Source organism: Rousettus aegyptiacus, unplaced genomic scaffold (genome assembly GCF_014176215.1).
Source record: "Rousettus aegyptiacus isolate mRouAeg1 unplaced genomic scaffold, mRouAeg1.p scaffold_m13_p_1, whole genome shotgun sequence".
Taxonomy (NCBI): Eukaryota; Metazoa; Chordata; class Mammalia; order Chiroptera; family Pteropodidae; genus Rousettus; species Rousettus aegyptiacus.
In genome coordinates this window covers 146,836,985-146,852,672 of record NW_023416284.1, presented here as the reverse complement: position 1 = coordinate 146,852,672, position 15,688 = coordinate 146,836,985, and the positions used below count along the sequence as shown (strand labels likewise).

The window sequence follows — 15,688 nt, the reverse complement described above, 5'->3', positions numbered from 1 at the left end:
AAGATAGGTCTTTCTACAGATACCTGTAAACAGAGAAAATTCTGCTAAATGGAGGCTTCTTTCAGACTATTTTTTTCATATTGCAATTTGTAAACATTTTAGTCCAAATATTATCACAGGTCTTTTACCTCCATTCAGGATTCTTATCTTCAGCAAATATTTTTACAAGACGAAACTGATGAAAATAAATTCATCTGTGGTCCTTTTGAATGTTTTATCAAATTTAGATGACAATAAATCATAGATCTTCATAATTTCACTTCATTCGACGATGGAATATAAATGTAGTCAATTAAAACTAAGATCACCATTAAAAGATTTTCACAAATTGAGATACTCCAAAATAAAATAAAATTTCAGAATTAAATCTTGGACCCTCCTTGAGTTCTCATAATTTAATGTGTTTCATTCCTCCTTTGCTTTTTTGGGATAAATTTCAACATCATCCAATTTGCAAGCCTTGTTTTCAATAAAACTGTGTTTGGCTAGAGGCTTTAAAAGCTGAAGTGTCACTGTTTTGATCAAAGATTTCCAACTGTTTGGAAACAGAATGCACCCAGACTTACAGGATTTATCTATTATACCATTATGGCACACCTGGGTGGACTTAGAGAGTCATTTCTCAAGCATTTATTTCTAAAATCTGGTTGATGATGACAGGTGGCAAAATAGAAGACATGTACTACCATGCTGAAGTGTTTTTTGTATTCATGAAACATTTTGTCACAAAAATTTTGTGGTTCAGTTTTTCTTTCTTTCTTTTTTTTTTGTAAATTTCTCCATCTGTAGTTTCTTTTGCATTTGGTAGGATATAGCCACTTTTATGAATGCAGTTATAAATTATGTGTAAGCCATACCCAATTTCAAGTAACTTTCTGCTCCATCAGTTTCTTGATTTAGTAAAGACAATTGTTTTTAGCATCACAAAAGTCGTATTTGTATTATACTATAAAAGCAAATAATTTCATCTCTTATGTTAAACTCTTCACAATTGCCAGTAGTGTTCACAATAACGTGAGATGTTTCACTTGTGACAGAATGAATGAACTTCTACAAGGTTTATTTTTATCCCAGGAAATAGATGGGAAAAAATTTAACCATTAGTGGAATTAACTGATTTTTCTGCTTAAAACACCTGTTAATACTAACATAAAGCTGGAATCATTTAACCGTTTGTGACTTTTTCTTCTGATAATGAAACCGACAAATTAAAGCTATCACTTTAGCTTTTTCAGATGGGCACAAAAATATTTAAACTCAAAAATGAGCAGAGTCCACTTAGAAAAGCAGCTATTTGATCTAAAAGAAAGTTCATGCTTCCTTGAGTACTGTGTCAGTGAACCTTCCATTGCTGCATGTGTTAAGTTGCCATCCTCAGGCACAGTCTTATTACAATAGCTATTAACATTTGACGTAGTTGCTGATGTTTAACAGATTTATGTAGTGAATGATATCACTATGACTTCTATGGTTGATAATAAATACCAACAAAAGTTTTGTGTCAGTTAACATTCATCATCACCTTTTTCGAAAAACAGAAATTTGGCACTCATTTTTTTCATTAAATTTATATTTGTTCTTTTGTAACTCATTGCTGCTAAAGGGCTATGGCAAAGTAAAATCACATAACTATCAATAAATGACAAAAACATTGTAATGAGAGCAGTCACAGCATTCTTGAGAAGGCCTGTTTCCCACAAATATTTCATGTATACCTAACCTGTAACTTTCTGTGATTCCTATTGACCCTTCTGCCCAGTGTTCTCTGTATCTCAGGCTGTAGTATAGGTCACAGCACAACTGGTCAGTGCATCCAGTGTCTGGTAGAATTGAGACTGGGAGGAGTTAGCTGTCCTTAGCTGCTCATGTCCAAGTGCCCTTTGTTTTACTTGTCAGCATCCTGCATGGGAGGTGTTTATTTACTCCAAGATTAGAAAGGACAGGAAAAGAGATGGATTGTCATTGGTCACCTTTCATCTAATCACATGTTAAGGTAAAATTTCTCTTCTCTGTGCAGTTGTCTCGCCTCCTGGTAGGCAAGACTATGGCTGGACGTGCAAAGTGGAGGTTGCTAGACTCAATCTTGGCGCATTTTAACGCAACTATTCATAATTGCACATCTGGACAAATGCTTAACCTGATGGGCTACTGGAACAATAGGTGTAATCTAACACTTTCACAAACAAGCCAAGGTGTAAGGTCATCCTATTTAGAGATCACATTTCTCCATCTGCCCTGCACCGTCCTCTACGTCTGGACGATTCCGATAACATTACAGCTCTGCCATCCTCTGCTGTTGACTCCCAATCCCACTTCCCACAACAGCTGAGCGAGCTTTCAAAAATCTATGTGAGATCACATTGCTGGGCAAAACCCCTCACCATCTTCCTATTGCAGTTGGCATAAAGTCCGCTTCTGCACCATGGCCCAGGAGGTCTTTCGTGCTGCTCCCCTCTTTCAGCTGGCTCCACTAGGTTTCGAGCCTCTAGGGGACGCACACCTTACCTGTCTGTTTTCTTTGTCAGTATTGCACGTGAGATCTGCTTAATATCTTTTCTCAAAGGGACAAACATGAGTTGCTGAAAGAAAAAAAGGAATATCTTGCTAATCCATGACAATAAGGAAAGCCAAGTTAAAATTTCTACATCCTACATACTATTTCTATCTCTAACAACACAATTAAACAGCAGAACGTATCACAGAACTGAATGAATCCTCCCCATTAGCAGAGGTGTTGTGATGCCTATAAATCATTCTGATGCTACAAGTCTCCTATCTCCAGCCCCTCCCACAGGGGAGGTAAGTGTGAATTATAGGGAGTCTATTGTTCTCACTAACAGTAGGTCAGAGATTTTGTTTTAGATACACGTGGCATACATGAGGAGGAAAAATGCTTCTCTGGCTGATTTGGGGAAAACTAGGATATATAATGTTGGTGGTAGAAGAATACTTACTTTGAAGCCATGATTTGGAGATCTTGTTGTGTTCTTACACAACTGCTTTCTGTTGGATCTCTTTTTAAAACATACTACTGTTCAATTCCATCATGAATGCCTTTCCAAGGACAGTAAATGGTTTCACACACTATGACATCGTTTCCATGGCAACTAATGTATTTTAGCAAAGAGAGACTGTGCTAGAAGTAGGCTAAAAAGGACAAATACGGAAATGGCACAGTATAAAATGTGGGGCAATGTGTGTTGTAGTAAAGATTTTTTTTTTCTTTTTTTCCTGACTGCTTGTTTAGGAAAACCTGTATAACTAGATCTTGGGTTCTTAACCCTTACTAATAAAATTTTTATTGGACCCAACACTGTCTCGTATTTCACTGACACGATTCCTTTAGTTGGTACTCCCATTTTTTTTGTTTCTTTGCTTTAACATGATGCATTCCACCAAAATACAAACATTTGTGATTTCATCCATTTTTAAAATACATTAGATTTTCCTTTGTTGCCTTCTCTTCTGGCAATCACCCACTCCTCTGCTGCCCTCTCTTGCAGTGCTTCTTGGAAGGTAGTATCTACATTACCTCTCTCCACACAATGTTTGTTTGAAAATCTAAGCCATTCCAGCCAGGCTTTCACCCCCGTGCTTGATCCAGTTGGTCACGCCCTCACCCTCTGAGGCTATTACAATTTACCTTTTTTGTTTATTTAGAAGCTAACATACCTAAGTATATATTTCAAATAATTCTAACAAACATCAAGCCCATGTACGAGCATTTGTGTAAACCTGTTTAGTTTTTTTTTATAGGAGTAATATTATTCTACTTTGTGCATCTGAATGTACTTGGATTATTTTGTTACATGATAATAAAAACCCCCTTCTGTGTTCTTCAGTAAACCCTGAGTGGAGGGCAGATAGCAGTCAACTTGCTATTTAATAGAGAGACCACAGAATAGATCTTATAAATTATAAAGGTAGCAAACCAGTCTATGGCCTGGATAATACAGTCACTTATGTTTTGTTGAACCACATGGTACATTTAAAAAATTGAAACAAACACTTAAATGGTGCAGTCTTGTATAAAAAGTGAGAGTTCCAGTTTCTTTTGGAAAAAAAAAAGAATAGGAAGTTCTGGCAAAACTAAGCCTGCGTTCCCTCCTGGACACAGCCTGCCCAAGCAGGGTTGCGGCTGTCCTCGTGGGATGGGGGAGGGCTCTTCAGCTCACCCCAGCTCCATCTCACCCGTTTTATTCATTTATTCAACTTGCGGGTCTGGCCCCGGTGGATTTTTTAACATGTGACTCTTGCTGCAGTCTCTTTCCTCCACCCATTCACAGAGCAGATAAATAAAGAGCAGAGCTAGGGGTGTAACTGGTTTTCAAGCCGACTGCTTCCTCCCTGGCTGTGGACTAAAACACAGAATTTATAGGTCAGTGGTGAGAATTTATAGGTCAGTGGTAAGAGGTACCATTAGGTGGTAGAGTCTACATTTTGCACTTTACTAATTGAAATAGACCCTGTAGTTAATTGTACTGGGTTCGTTGTTCATATTTGGGGTGCCTCCTTCTTATGTTTGTGTCTTTCGGAAGTAAGTGGTATGTGCTTCAGTTGTGGTGTGCAAGGTGGAGGTGCCGTAGGACAGTGTTCGCATTTTTTATATGTGTGTAGAAAAACTGGCTGGAGGGAAGAGCTCCAGCGTTATAAGAGGGGGTCTAGATTCTCAGTGAGCATGTATTACCTTTTCAGTGACATGAATGGAAAATTATATAAAAGAAGCACAAATGAGGTGGTAGGATAAAGTATATATGACATTGGTCAAGTCCCGTGATGTCCTCCCAGTGTGTGAGACTCGAAGGTGTTCCCAGCCACCTTTGCTGTCCTCCCCCAGACTAGACCCTTTCCTTTGAATTTCTTCAAGGGTGCCCTCAATGTCAGTGTTCAAAGGATTCTCATGGGGGGCATCGACTTATTACGAATTTTGTCGCTGCCCTGTGAACCTGCACTTATCCATATACCTTTACTAAGGGTGGAGCGAGATGGGAGAAGAGGTGCTGCCGTCTCCAACCTTGTTAGAGGGTTTGTGTGTATAAGGACAGAGGATAATGAGCTAGTCTAGGGCCAGAACGAATGGCTAGAGGAGAATACTTTTTTTCAGGATGGTGAGGGATACCCACAACAAGTGGCCTTGTCTGAGCTGGGTCCTGTCTCTGGACCCTGCCCCAGCTGTGGGGCCCACAGGAGATTGTGGTGCCCTGAGTGTGGATGGTCCCCAAACCCTGCACTGCGTGTCTATGCAGCTGCGGAGGCCTCTGGGAGCCCACTGTGAGAGTGGGCCTGTTCCTGGGCTTCAGGCGGGGAGCCAGGGGCCACCCCTTTGCCAGAGAACATTGAGGAGTTTCTGTGTCTGCTCTGTGTGTGTCTCAGCTTTCTTTGGAGTTGTGGCAGAGTCTGGCCCTGCCTGGTCTTTTTTGTGCCTCGGATCCTAAGTTAAGGATAACCGAAGGGACACTGCCCCTGTTGACATGCTTGATGTGGAAGTTGCTATCAAATGGCTGTTTTATCCTCAGTTGCCCTGACGTCACACCGTGTACAGTCTGAGATTCTCACTTTAGTTTTGATTGAATCGAGCTACGATCATTGGAGCAGAAAGAAGTCATTCAGATGTGACTATGTGAAGACGTGTCTGGTAATGTGCAGATGTTTTTCGGCAGGTCAATGAATATTTTAAACCTTTTGCAAGTAATAGAAAGGGTTGACTTGGGAATAGAGAAGATTCTGTGGCAAGAGCAAAGCATACCTGATTTGTCTCTCAATCTTCCTTTTCTCAAAATAATGAAACCAAAACCTAAATCAGGATTGAAACCTTGGCTTCATCGCGGCCCATAAATCTTCATCACAAATGAGACGTGATTGTGACTCTAATGTACTGAATCTCAGTTTCTCAGTCCCATTTTTTAACTAAAAGGGAAAACACTGGGTAATATTAAAAAACAACAGCAGAATCTCCAGATTAGGTCATTATTGTTTATTTATAACTAAAGACACAAGACAAAATGTAAAGGAAAGAACATCTTCCGGTTGTATATATGCCGTGTTTGATGTGTGGGCACACCATCGCTCCCAAACACATACTGCTGCTGATCCATACAGGAGGGAGCAGGGTCAGCTTGATTTAGTGCCGTTTCGTTTCTTTCCATTCTGTCAGTCGTTTCTTCATTAGCTACTCTGTCCCCATCCCTCTTCAACCTTCGCCCCTCCATCAGCAGAGATGACACTAGTCCCCATCGTGGAAGGCACTGTGCTCAGTGTGTCCTGGCACAGATGAGCTGGCATCCGAGCAGAGGAGACAGTGGAATAGGTGCAGCATAAAGTACGATAAAAACACAGAGGAGAGGAAAATCTAGTTCTGCATAGAAGTGGAACCAAAGGAAACAGGAGTGAGAAGATGATTTTGGTCCTGGGCCCCGAAGACCGATTAGGAGAAAATTATGCTTATCCAGCAGGGCTGGTAAGATTGGAATGATGACCCTTAGCCCAGGAATATGCTGGGGGCTGCGTCTTCCTGGGATAGAGGCAGGTTGAAAATGCACTGGTCAGTGCAGAAGTGTGCCCCTAACTGGTTGACTTCTTAGCTGGCATGTGCCGTCTCTCACAATCTGGCCTCTGCCTTAGTTTCCCACATTTCACCCACCAGCCTCCACCATCCTCTACTCCCTTCTCTATTCTGTAGCACTACTAAGCCTCTGTGCCATTCTCCGAACATGTGGCCTACGCCCCTATGACTGTCTGGTTATCCTTCTGCCTACCCTGTCAGTTGGAAGGTGCCTTTGGTAGGTGCTTGTCAGAGACGTCCCCTATGTATTTGGAAATACAAGAGCAGTGGAGGATGGAGGGATGGCTATATCAGAGAGCTCAAAGTTGAGGGCTTCTCACTTTTATTTTGAGTTTTCTCTGAAAATAAAAATCTTGATGTAATCTTCCAAAAATGGAAGATTCGATCTGATCTAAATAATTGGGACTACAGTAGTCCCACTTTATCTTCAGGGGATATGTTCCAAGAGTCCCACTGGATGCCTGAAATCAAGGCCTAGTACCAAACCCTATATATACTATGTTTTTTTTCCTGTGCACACGTATAATTTATATCTTCTTTTTTAGCATATCCAAATTGCTGTCAGTACTACTCTTGCAGTATGGGGCCATTATTAAGTAAAATAAGGGTTACTTGAACACAAGCACTGTGGATCTGATGACTGAGATGGCTACTAAGTGACTAATGGGCGGGGAATGTATACAGCATGGATACGCTGGCAGTGGGATGATTCACATCCTAGGCTGGACAGAGCAAGATTTCATATGCTACTTAGAATGGCATGCAATGTAAAACTTATGAATTTTTTTTTCTGTAACTTTCCATCTAATATTTTAGAACCACAGGTAAATGAAACCATGGAAAGTGAAATCATGGCTAAGAGGCGGGGACTACTGTAGTTCCTTTTTGGTCAGGGCCTTGGCCTTTGGCTTCTATTCCTGCAGTGGATCACACGTTTGCAACATTTGTGGATCGGCCTTTTACACTGGGGAATCTGGGTCACTTCAGTCATTGTTACTCAAACGAAACATCAGCACTAATTCAGCAGAAAAAATAAAAGCATGGAAAATGTTCTAATGCCCAAAAGCCCACAATTGAATACATAGTCAACTATTCGAAATGTCTGTATAATTACATATGCAATTTTGTGTCTGTATACACACACACACACACACACACACACACACACACACACATGAAGAATGGAGGGGGTCTGTCTTGCCTCAAGCTTTGGAAACTTAAAACTCGAATATTCCAAAAATCTAGATTTCGAATAAAGATAAAGTAGGAGAACAATTGGTCAGGTTTTTAAAAAATGATTTGTAAAAAAAATATATAAGAATCATTTAAATTAAATGTACCTCTATTTCACTTGAAACATTTGATGACTAAAATTTATTTATTCCCAACTTTTCAGAAATAAAGCCTTACTTTAAGAAAGATATACCTGGCTTTAAAAACAAATGCCAGTCTTCATTCTAGACAGGGTTGCCATGTGAATTTTCCTTTTAGGTGATTCTGTTTCAACCATCCGTATCCTCTTTGAAACAATGGAGCTGGTGCCTAAAAATATCTGAGGTCACGTGTGCTCGCTGGGAGTCTTTGAAGTGAACGCTCTGACATCCTTCTGGTTTATGGCTGTAAGATGATGTAGATATGTATTGCTTTATCAATTAACTCCATCTGTTTAGTGAGCCTGAAAAAGAAATCAGATAATGCTGTATATACTTATATGGATAAGATTCCTTGTGCGGTAGTGAGCCAGCAGCTCCAAACAGGTTTTCAGTTTTTCCTTTGGTAACGGTTGCTAAAGTGCCATGGAATGAAAGCTCATTCTTGCAGAGCCTGTTGTTGAATTGGGCATCCTGCGTGATTGCATTGTACAGTATGCATAAGAAGTTCAGTTTGCCTTATTACTTTGGAAAAGGGTAATGATTCTCCAAGTGCTCTTTCTGTGGCAGATGAAGAAATCTTTCATCTCGCAAATAAAAATTCCATTCGATAAATCAGAATGACAACCTTCTTAAACCTCTGTGGAAATGTGCAAGAATGGAAGTGAGACTTTCACTGTCTATACGTTCCCTCTGGCGAAAAGTTCTCCTACTATCAAATTACTCTATTTGGTTATAGGGCAGCCAGTTAAAATTTCTGGACAGAAGGAATTCCTCTTTTTTACAGCTCAACGGTGTCTAAATCCCAGCCAGAAGAAAAGGCATAAATTGCCTAGTGGCATCTCCTTGGTTAAGACAAAACAGCATGTCTCAGAACCAAGAAGGAGATGGGGCGACACAGGTTGCTGCAGTGCAGACTCTCAAGGCACGCTCATAAGCACGTTCTCCTCCTCCCACGAAGATGCTGGGTCTCTCGCATGTCTGTGTGCAGTGACTTCATGATTTGAATGCCCATCTGCAGAAGACAATATATGAGTTTCTAATTCTCTTACCCATGGTCATTTTCTTCTTTCCTTAATTCTGAGTCATCTTTGATTAAAGAAAACAAAGATGTTACTGTTAATTATGTTTCTTTTCAAACAACATAGAAATTCTCTTGTGTGTGTGGGGGGGAGCGGGGGATGGTTTTCTTGGGGATAGTAATTTATGATGGGGGGTGTTTAAATCATGGACCAGGAAGAAAAATGCTAAGAATCATATTGAAAAAAGTCTGAGTCTCTACTAGGAAAGGAAAATTTGCTTTTGCTTTTTTTTTTCTTCAGATTCCTCAAATCTTTCACTTTCTGTCCTAAACATATTGTTGTCAACATAATTCTATTCAACCATTTCTATTGTTCTCTTTAGACACCTTATTACAACAGTTTTTGTTCAAACAGCTAAAACTGCAAATAATAGGTAATCTTTGGACTAGAGTTCCGTGGGTACAGGCTGTTGAGTTGACCTCCCAGAGAGGAAAACCCCAGCTAAAGGGAATCACGAGTTGTCCCAGAAGGCTGTTTTGACAGTGAGGCCCACCCACGTTCAGACAGGAAGTGGGCACATACATACTAGGGGTTAGGAGGAGGTGTAAGCAAAAAGGTAAACTGAATAAGACCTTAGAAGACTCACTTTTAGTGTGTCCCAGCTATGGATGACTTGTAGATACTCTGAGGAAGGGCTGCGTGTGACTGTATACTCATTCAAGACCTCCATTCTTACCTTTCCTGGCTCCTAAGAGTTAAAATCTAGTACTGATTTCTTTTGGTGGTACAGGGCTAGGTCTTTGCAGTTTTAGGCAGGTGTTTCTGGCAACTGTGACTTGGCAACAATTGTGCAAATGAGAAAAAATTTGTGGGCAAGTCAATTGTCTGTAGCAAATGGAAATTCTATGGTGGTTTTTTGTGGGTGGTTTACAGGCAGAGTGCTCAGTTCTCTTTTGATGCTTTTTTTTTTTTTCTTCTTCTACAGTTTTCTGAAGAAGCAGGATGCTGATCTAGACGTGGAAAAAGTAAGTTGACGAATTTCGCACTGAGAGCAGATTCCTTATAAATTAAAAAGGGTTTCCTGTTGGGACCCAGAACTTGGTCTACTTTGAACTTAGTTTTCTAAGAGAGAGGTAGAGTTAGAGATGGAGCTGGTATATGAAATAGAAAGTCTTAGCTTACTTAGGTGAACCTGCTGTTTATCCCTTTCCCTTACTTGTAACACTAAACTTTGGTAAGTATGAGAACATATGTTTTAGCTGTAAGATATATCTGCCTACCCCAGAAATGGAATGGAACAGCTGTTCTGTGGCTATGAGCCATCAGGGGCTGGTGAGGGATGGGTAGCACTCCAACTTTGGACTAGGTAAGGAAAGTCCCCTTCAGTCCATTCAGTATTTTCTCCACTCTCAGATAGCTACTGCTTACGTCTGCCCCAGTTGTACCTTCAGATTCCAGTTTCTGTGTAACAGGCCATTCTCTCATTCACTTAACGCTTTTTGCTGCCCACTGGGTGTTAGACAACGTGCTGGACTGTACTGAGACAAGAATGAATGTGAGAGACTAGTGCACAGGTAATTATTGTGTAACGCGATAGAGCTGTGCAGAATGGGCTCTGAAAACTCAGACCGAGGGCTGTTCCATCCAGGAAGGCTCCTCAGTGGAGGGGGTGTGTGAAAGAACCCTTTCTGCAAACGTTCGCTCAGTCTTCTCTACTAGTACTTCTCTCTCACCTCCCAGGTACCTTGGGTTCCCATGAAAGGCCGGACTAGCTACTCGTGGGATCCTTTTCGGCCTCAGGCTCCACTGTTCAATCTCACTGCCTTGGGTATAATTCATCAGCAGCTTTGAGTTACATTCCTTGATTCCCTGGCCACTCAGGGACTGCACTTCATCATCTAAGAATAACTTGGGGTTATTTCTCATTTTGTATTTGAGTGTAAGAGAGGTTCTTCTCCCTGAACTAGAGCCATTCTGCATGCAGACAATGTACCTTTACCTTGAGGAAGTATACTATCAGAAACATTGTTCTAGAGCAGTTACGAACAATTCCTGACCTTTGACCTATGCAGCCTCCTAGCTTCTGCAGACTACCCTATGATCTACTGGCAGTCATGTATCTTATACAAAACCAAGAGGATTTTGGGAAATAAAAAAGCCATAGTCCAGGCCAGGCAGAGGGGAGCCTTCTGGAATCCCTGTGCACTTAGGTTTTGGCCATGGAAACCAGGGTTGGCAAAGGCACTCCCTCTTGGTGGGGGTGGAGGGATGGGGGTCCACACTGCGGCCCTCCTGGGCCAGGCCAGACTCAGAGCAGGCTGCAGCCACCTCAGGGTGATGTAGCACAGAATAGCCGAACCCCTGACGGAGCAGGCCAGGAAATGCCTGCTGCTGCTCCAGCATGCAGGATGTGCCCTGCCTTGTGTAGCTCAGGCTGAGGTGGATCCTGCAGCCATGAGAGGGGCAGGTCCAGTTTATGGGGGAGGTGAGTCCGTTAACTTGTATTCCCAGAACAGCCCAATGCCCGGCAGACAGGAGGACTCAGTAAGCGGGGTGGGAAGCCCTGAGTGGAATGAAATTCTTGCCTCTGCTCTGCTGTTCACTTGCTCTACAACTTTAGGCAAATCCTTTCTCCTCTCCGAACCTCGTTTTTCTCATGAGAAAAATGGTCTCTTTTGCAGGACCAAGTAAAATTCTTCATTTTTTAACCTAAAAACACAACCCTCCCCCCTACCACCCCCACCCCTTTTTTTTTTCCTAGTTTTCTGATTTGGGTTTTGTACCGAAAAGGATAAAGAGCTGTTTTGGGTCACCATTCTGAAGAACGCTTAGTAAGGCCTACTGTAGGTTGGGAGCTCCGTGAAGGCAGAGCCTTGTGTTTTGTACCTGGAGGCGCAGTGAGTGTCTAACGAAGGAATGAATAATGCGATCAGCCCTGTCGTGTGGGTTGGATATATGTAAGTAGTGAGGGAATTCAGAATAAGAAAAGCTATAAGTGGAGTGGAAAATGCTTCTTGGGCCGCATGAATGTGAGCTGCCTCTGAAAGGCTCTTGCACCTTCTCAGTCAAGTAGTAGGACCCGAAGTACACTTAACCGCCCTGCGGGAGCTCACTTTTTTAAAAGCTCTAATTCAGAAGCTCTAATTCCAGAGTTCTTTTTTTCTAATGCTGATAGGACTGTTGAGCACAGATGTATCAGCTTTTCTTTTTGTTTGTGTTTGTATCTCTGGCGTCGTATAAGTAAATGATATGGGTATTGGTCAGTCCGAATGAAGAAACATCACAGAAATCATAAATGGGTTTTGGAGTTTTCTCTTTCATTTTTGTGAAGACAAAACCACAAATGGAAAATTAGCTTTGTTTTGAAATGCCAAAGCTCAAAGATGAATTAGAATAAATTCTGTAGTTATTAATTATTATCCATAGTTCATTGGACTTCCGCTACATACTGAGTGTCCCACTTGACCATTGCAACAGTCTTGTGAGGGAGCTATGTCCCTTACCATGAATTACGCCACAGTATTGAGACAGTATATTTTTGTATGCTCAATTGTATGAACAAATGTTTTGAGTAAGTAATTTTTTTTAAAAAAAGTAATGTTACTTTCTAGAGAGGTCTTCCTTGACACCCTCCCTCCCAAACTAGATGGGGTCACTCTCCCCCCTTGCACTTCTTCAAAGCTATCATTCTTGTTGTATAGTTATTTGTACTACAATAACGGTAATATCTGTGTTCTCTGTAATATCTGTCTGCTTTGTGAGATCTGAATCCGTACATGGGCTAAGCCTAGTGCCTGGTTTCTAGTGTGCCTTCTTAAAATGTTGACTGCAGGCATGAATGAATGGCACATGACCAAATTAAGGGGTAATGAGAGCCAGTGAAAGCCACTTTGGTAGGTAGCAAAGTAAAAAATATTGTGTACCTGAGAAACGATGTTTCTCTTCTCTACCTGTGGAGTTTATCTGTGGAAACCATGCTTGTTAATAGCATTGTGCAGAGATAAGACAATCCTGTCTGGCTTTCTCTCCAAAGGTACAAAGTTTTAACCAAACAAATGAATAGGTAATTATCAAGAATGAAGTAATCTGGGCAGTATGAAGAGGAGCAGTAAGAGCATAAGGAAAACATTAAAACTTTTTTTGGGGGGCATAGGATCTTCTAGAATTATTGAGGGTTACACTTCTGAGTATGGTTTCCATAATAAGATTTAAATATATAAAGTGTATCTTCTAAAAATGAAATATATACTTAACTGAATTTTAAAGAAAATATAATGAGATTATGTCAGAAGTACAAAAATGCATTTTTTTAAATAAAACCGATTGCACTGAATCATCCTACTTATTAGATTAGCATCTACTTTGGTCATGAATACTCACAAAGGGATGAAGAGAAAGGTTTGGTTTTCATGTATCCTACTTGGCCTTTGTCTAGCATGATTAAAAGTATTTTGGCACCTGCCTTTCATTTTCATAGTTTCATTAAGACCAAGAATTACTGTGTTGCTATTCCAGTTATTTGCACGATCTAGATAGCTGCCTTTAGGCCACAAATAATGGCCACAAATACTACTGCCTAGTTGATGGACACAGAGGCCTGCTCAAATAAAAATTGTCATTCAGAAAGAAAAGTAAATAGAAAAATCACCTCCTGCATTAATGTGGCCTCCTTTTTCTCAGTGATTTCCTTGAAGTGTGTTAGTCTGTAAATGTAAAGTGTGCATAGAAGTTGCTCCATTTTTCAGTGTTTCTTTTGTTTTGGTAAGTCCCAAGAGAAATGATAAAAATATCATTTCCAATTGTGGGGCTAATAGTCTCATGAAAACAAAATCTGGTTCTAAACAGTTGGGGGGTTCAAAATTTGAAACTGTGTCTGGAACTAAACTTTAAAGCCATGTGTACGTGATTCCTACACAGCTGGTTAAGAGGTAGGAAAATTAATTCACATAAGATTTTTCTTTAGTGGGTGAGAGGAGAGTTTCCAGGTGTTAGAAGGTCAGCAGTGCTTACATAAGGTGTCCGAAGGCTTGAGAATGCTGGTTGCTGGGGAGGCGTGAGGCTGTGTTTCCAGTGGGAATGTGGGGCTTTGGTGTTGGGGTGCACCATCTGACAGGGTGCACTGGTGCTATAAGGAAGTAGAAGAGAGAGTAAGAAGAGGAAGGGAAGAACAGCATAAGCAGAACTCCCAGCCATCTGTAGAAACTATTGCTTCCTGAATAGAGGGGAGGGCTTCCCAGGTGCTCCTGGGGGCTGGAGAGGGCAACTGTGCAGGTGAGAGTCATCCCTTAGACTGTCTCTGACACACATGCTTGGGGCTGTCATTCCCAGAGCCCGTGGGATGCCAAGTTAGCTTCCATTCTCCATGCCCCCTGCTTCAACCTCACACACAGATCGATCCTTTCTCATGGTGATCAGGCAACAGGGAAGACCAGCCTTAAGATCACTGAGTAACCACCAAGTAAAGACCAGGTTTCACACGGCCTGCTTTCCTGGTGACTGGGAATCAGGAAACAGGAAACAGGATTGGCTTTGGGGGGTGGGGTGTTTAGGGAAGAGGAACTTATTTAGAGTGCTGTTTTAGACTGAGGAGCAAATATTTTTAGTCCTGGACCAAAAATAGTTTTTATGTGTCGCCCATAATAACTGACCAACTTTCTTTTACATAAACTCTAGATTGTAAAACTAGGTGCTGCTGTCCAAGAAGAAAAAATGTGTCTTCTGCCAATTTGAATTACTAAGATAGTAAAAGTTCCCTCTTCCTAGACATTATAAACTCAGGCAGATATTTATGACCATTGGGAAAGCTACAGACAACAATATTTACATTGTGATTCAAGGAAAGAGTTGAAAAGGTGGGGGTAGATTGTCTAGCCTGAGATGCAGAATATTTCCTTCATTCATTCCTCGAACATTAATGAATACCTGTGGGCCAACCACTGTTCTGGCCACGTGCTATCTCATTCAGTTGCCCTGTTTTACAAGTGAGGAAAATGAAACCTAACAGAAGTGAAATGATTGGCCCAAGGACTTACATCTAGGAAGTGGCAAGATCCGAAAGCAGGTCTGGGGCTTGGAGCGCCCTTCTCTCCCTGTGCCACCGGGAATGCTTCCCTGTGCTGAAGCTCAGTGGCGCAGGAGACAGATGAATCATCATCAGCCTCGTGCATTTAACTGGTAATTTCATTTGCATCTTTATTTTCACAGAATTTAGAAGGACTTTCTCTCTTATTTGTGGTTTTAAAAATAGTACTGATGAAAAAATTAGAAAACTTAAAAGGGGAGCCATCTTTCTAAACCTGACCCAGTTCTACCAGGTGGACCCCTAGGTGACAGCGTGAGAGTGACTTTTAGAGGGAGCATTATGTGGGAGTCCAGGGAGGCCTGTGGGGATCATTTTATTGTATTCCTCATCTCAATAGCTTTCATCATTCTACAGGATGAAAGCTGGATGTTACCAGGAGAGCTTGGGGGAGAAATGTTCCCACATTATAATAGAGAATCAAGACCAGCTCCCACCTACTCCATAGGCTTTCTCCTGTATCTGTGAGATGCCGCATAATTTGTTTCACTGCAGCCAGGCCTGCTGGGTAGAGATTGGAATCATTTGGTTGTCTGCCTCACGTAGACTTATTGTCTGCTGAAATTGCATGAGAAGGAGAGATTATTAGTAAAATGTGTATGCAGAATGGCTTAAAAGATGCTTTTGTCCTTGCCTCTAAACACTTTGAAAAACA

At 41.3% G+C, this 15,688-nt stretch overlaps 1 protein-coding gene across 4 annotated transcripts in view; it reads left to right on the top strand.

Annotated features, from left to right (window-relative positions):
- Positions 1 to 15,688, top strand: part of FYN (FYN proto-oncogene, Src family tyrosine kinase) — a 198,977-nt gene that overhangs the window by 16,369 nt on the left and 166,920 nt on the right. For 3 of the 4 annotated variants that reach the window (XM_016136987.2, XM_016136993.2, XM_016136992.2), the window contains exon 2: positions 9,940 to 9,979. The exons of the other annotated variant lie outside the window; for it this stretch is intronic. The gene's annotated coding sequence lies outside the window, so the exon portion shown is untranslated. The remainder of the gene's footprint in view (positions 1 to 9,939; positions 9,980 to 15,688) is intronic. 4 annotated transcript variants of the gene reach the window in all.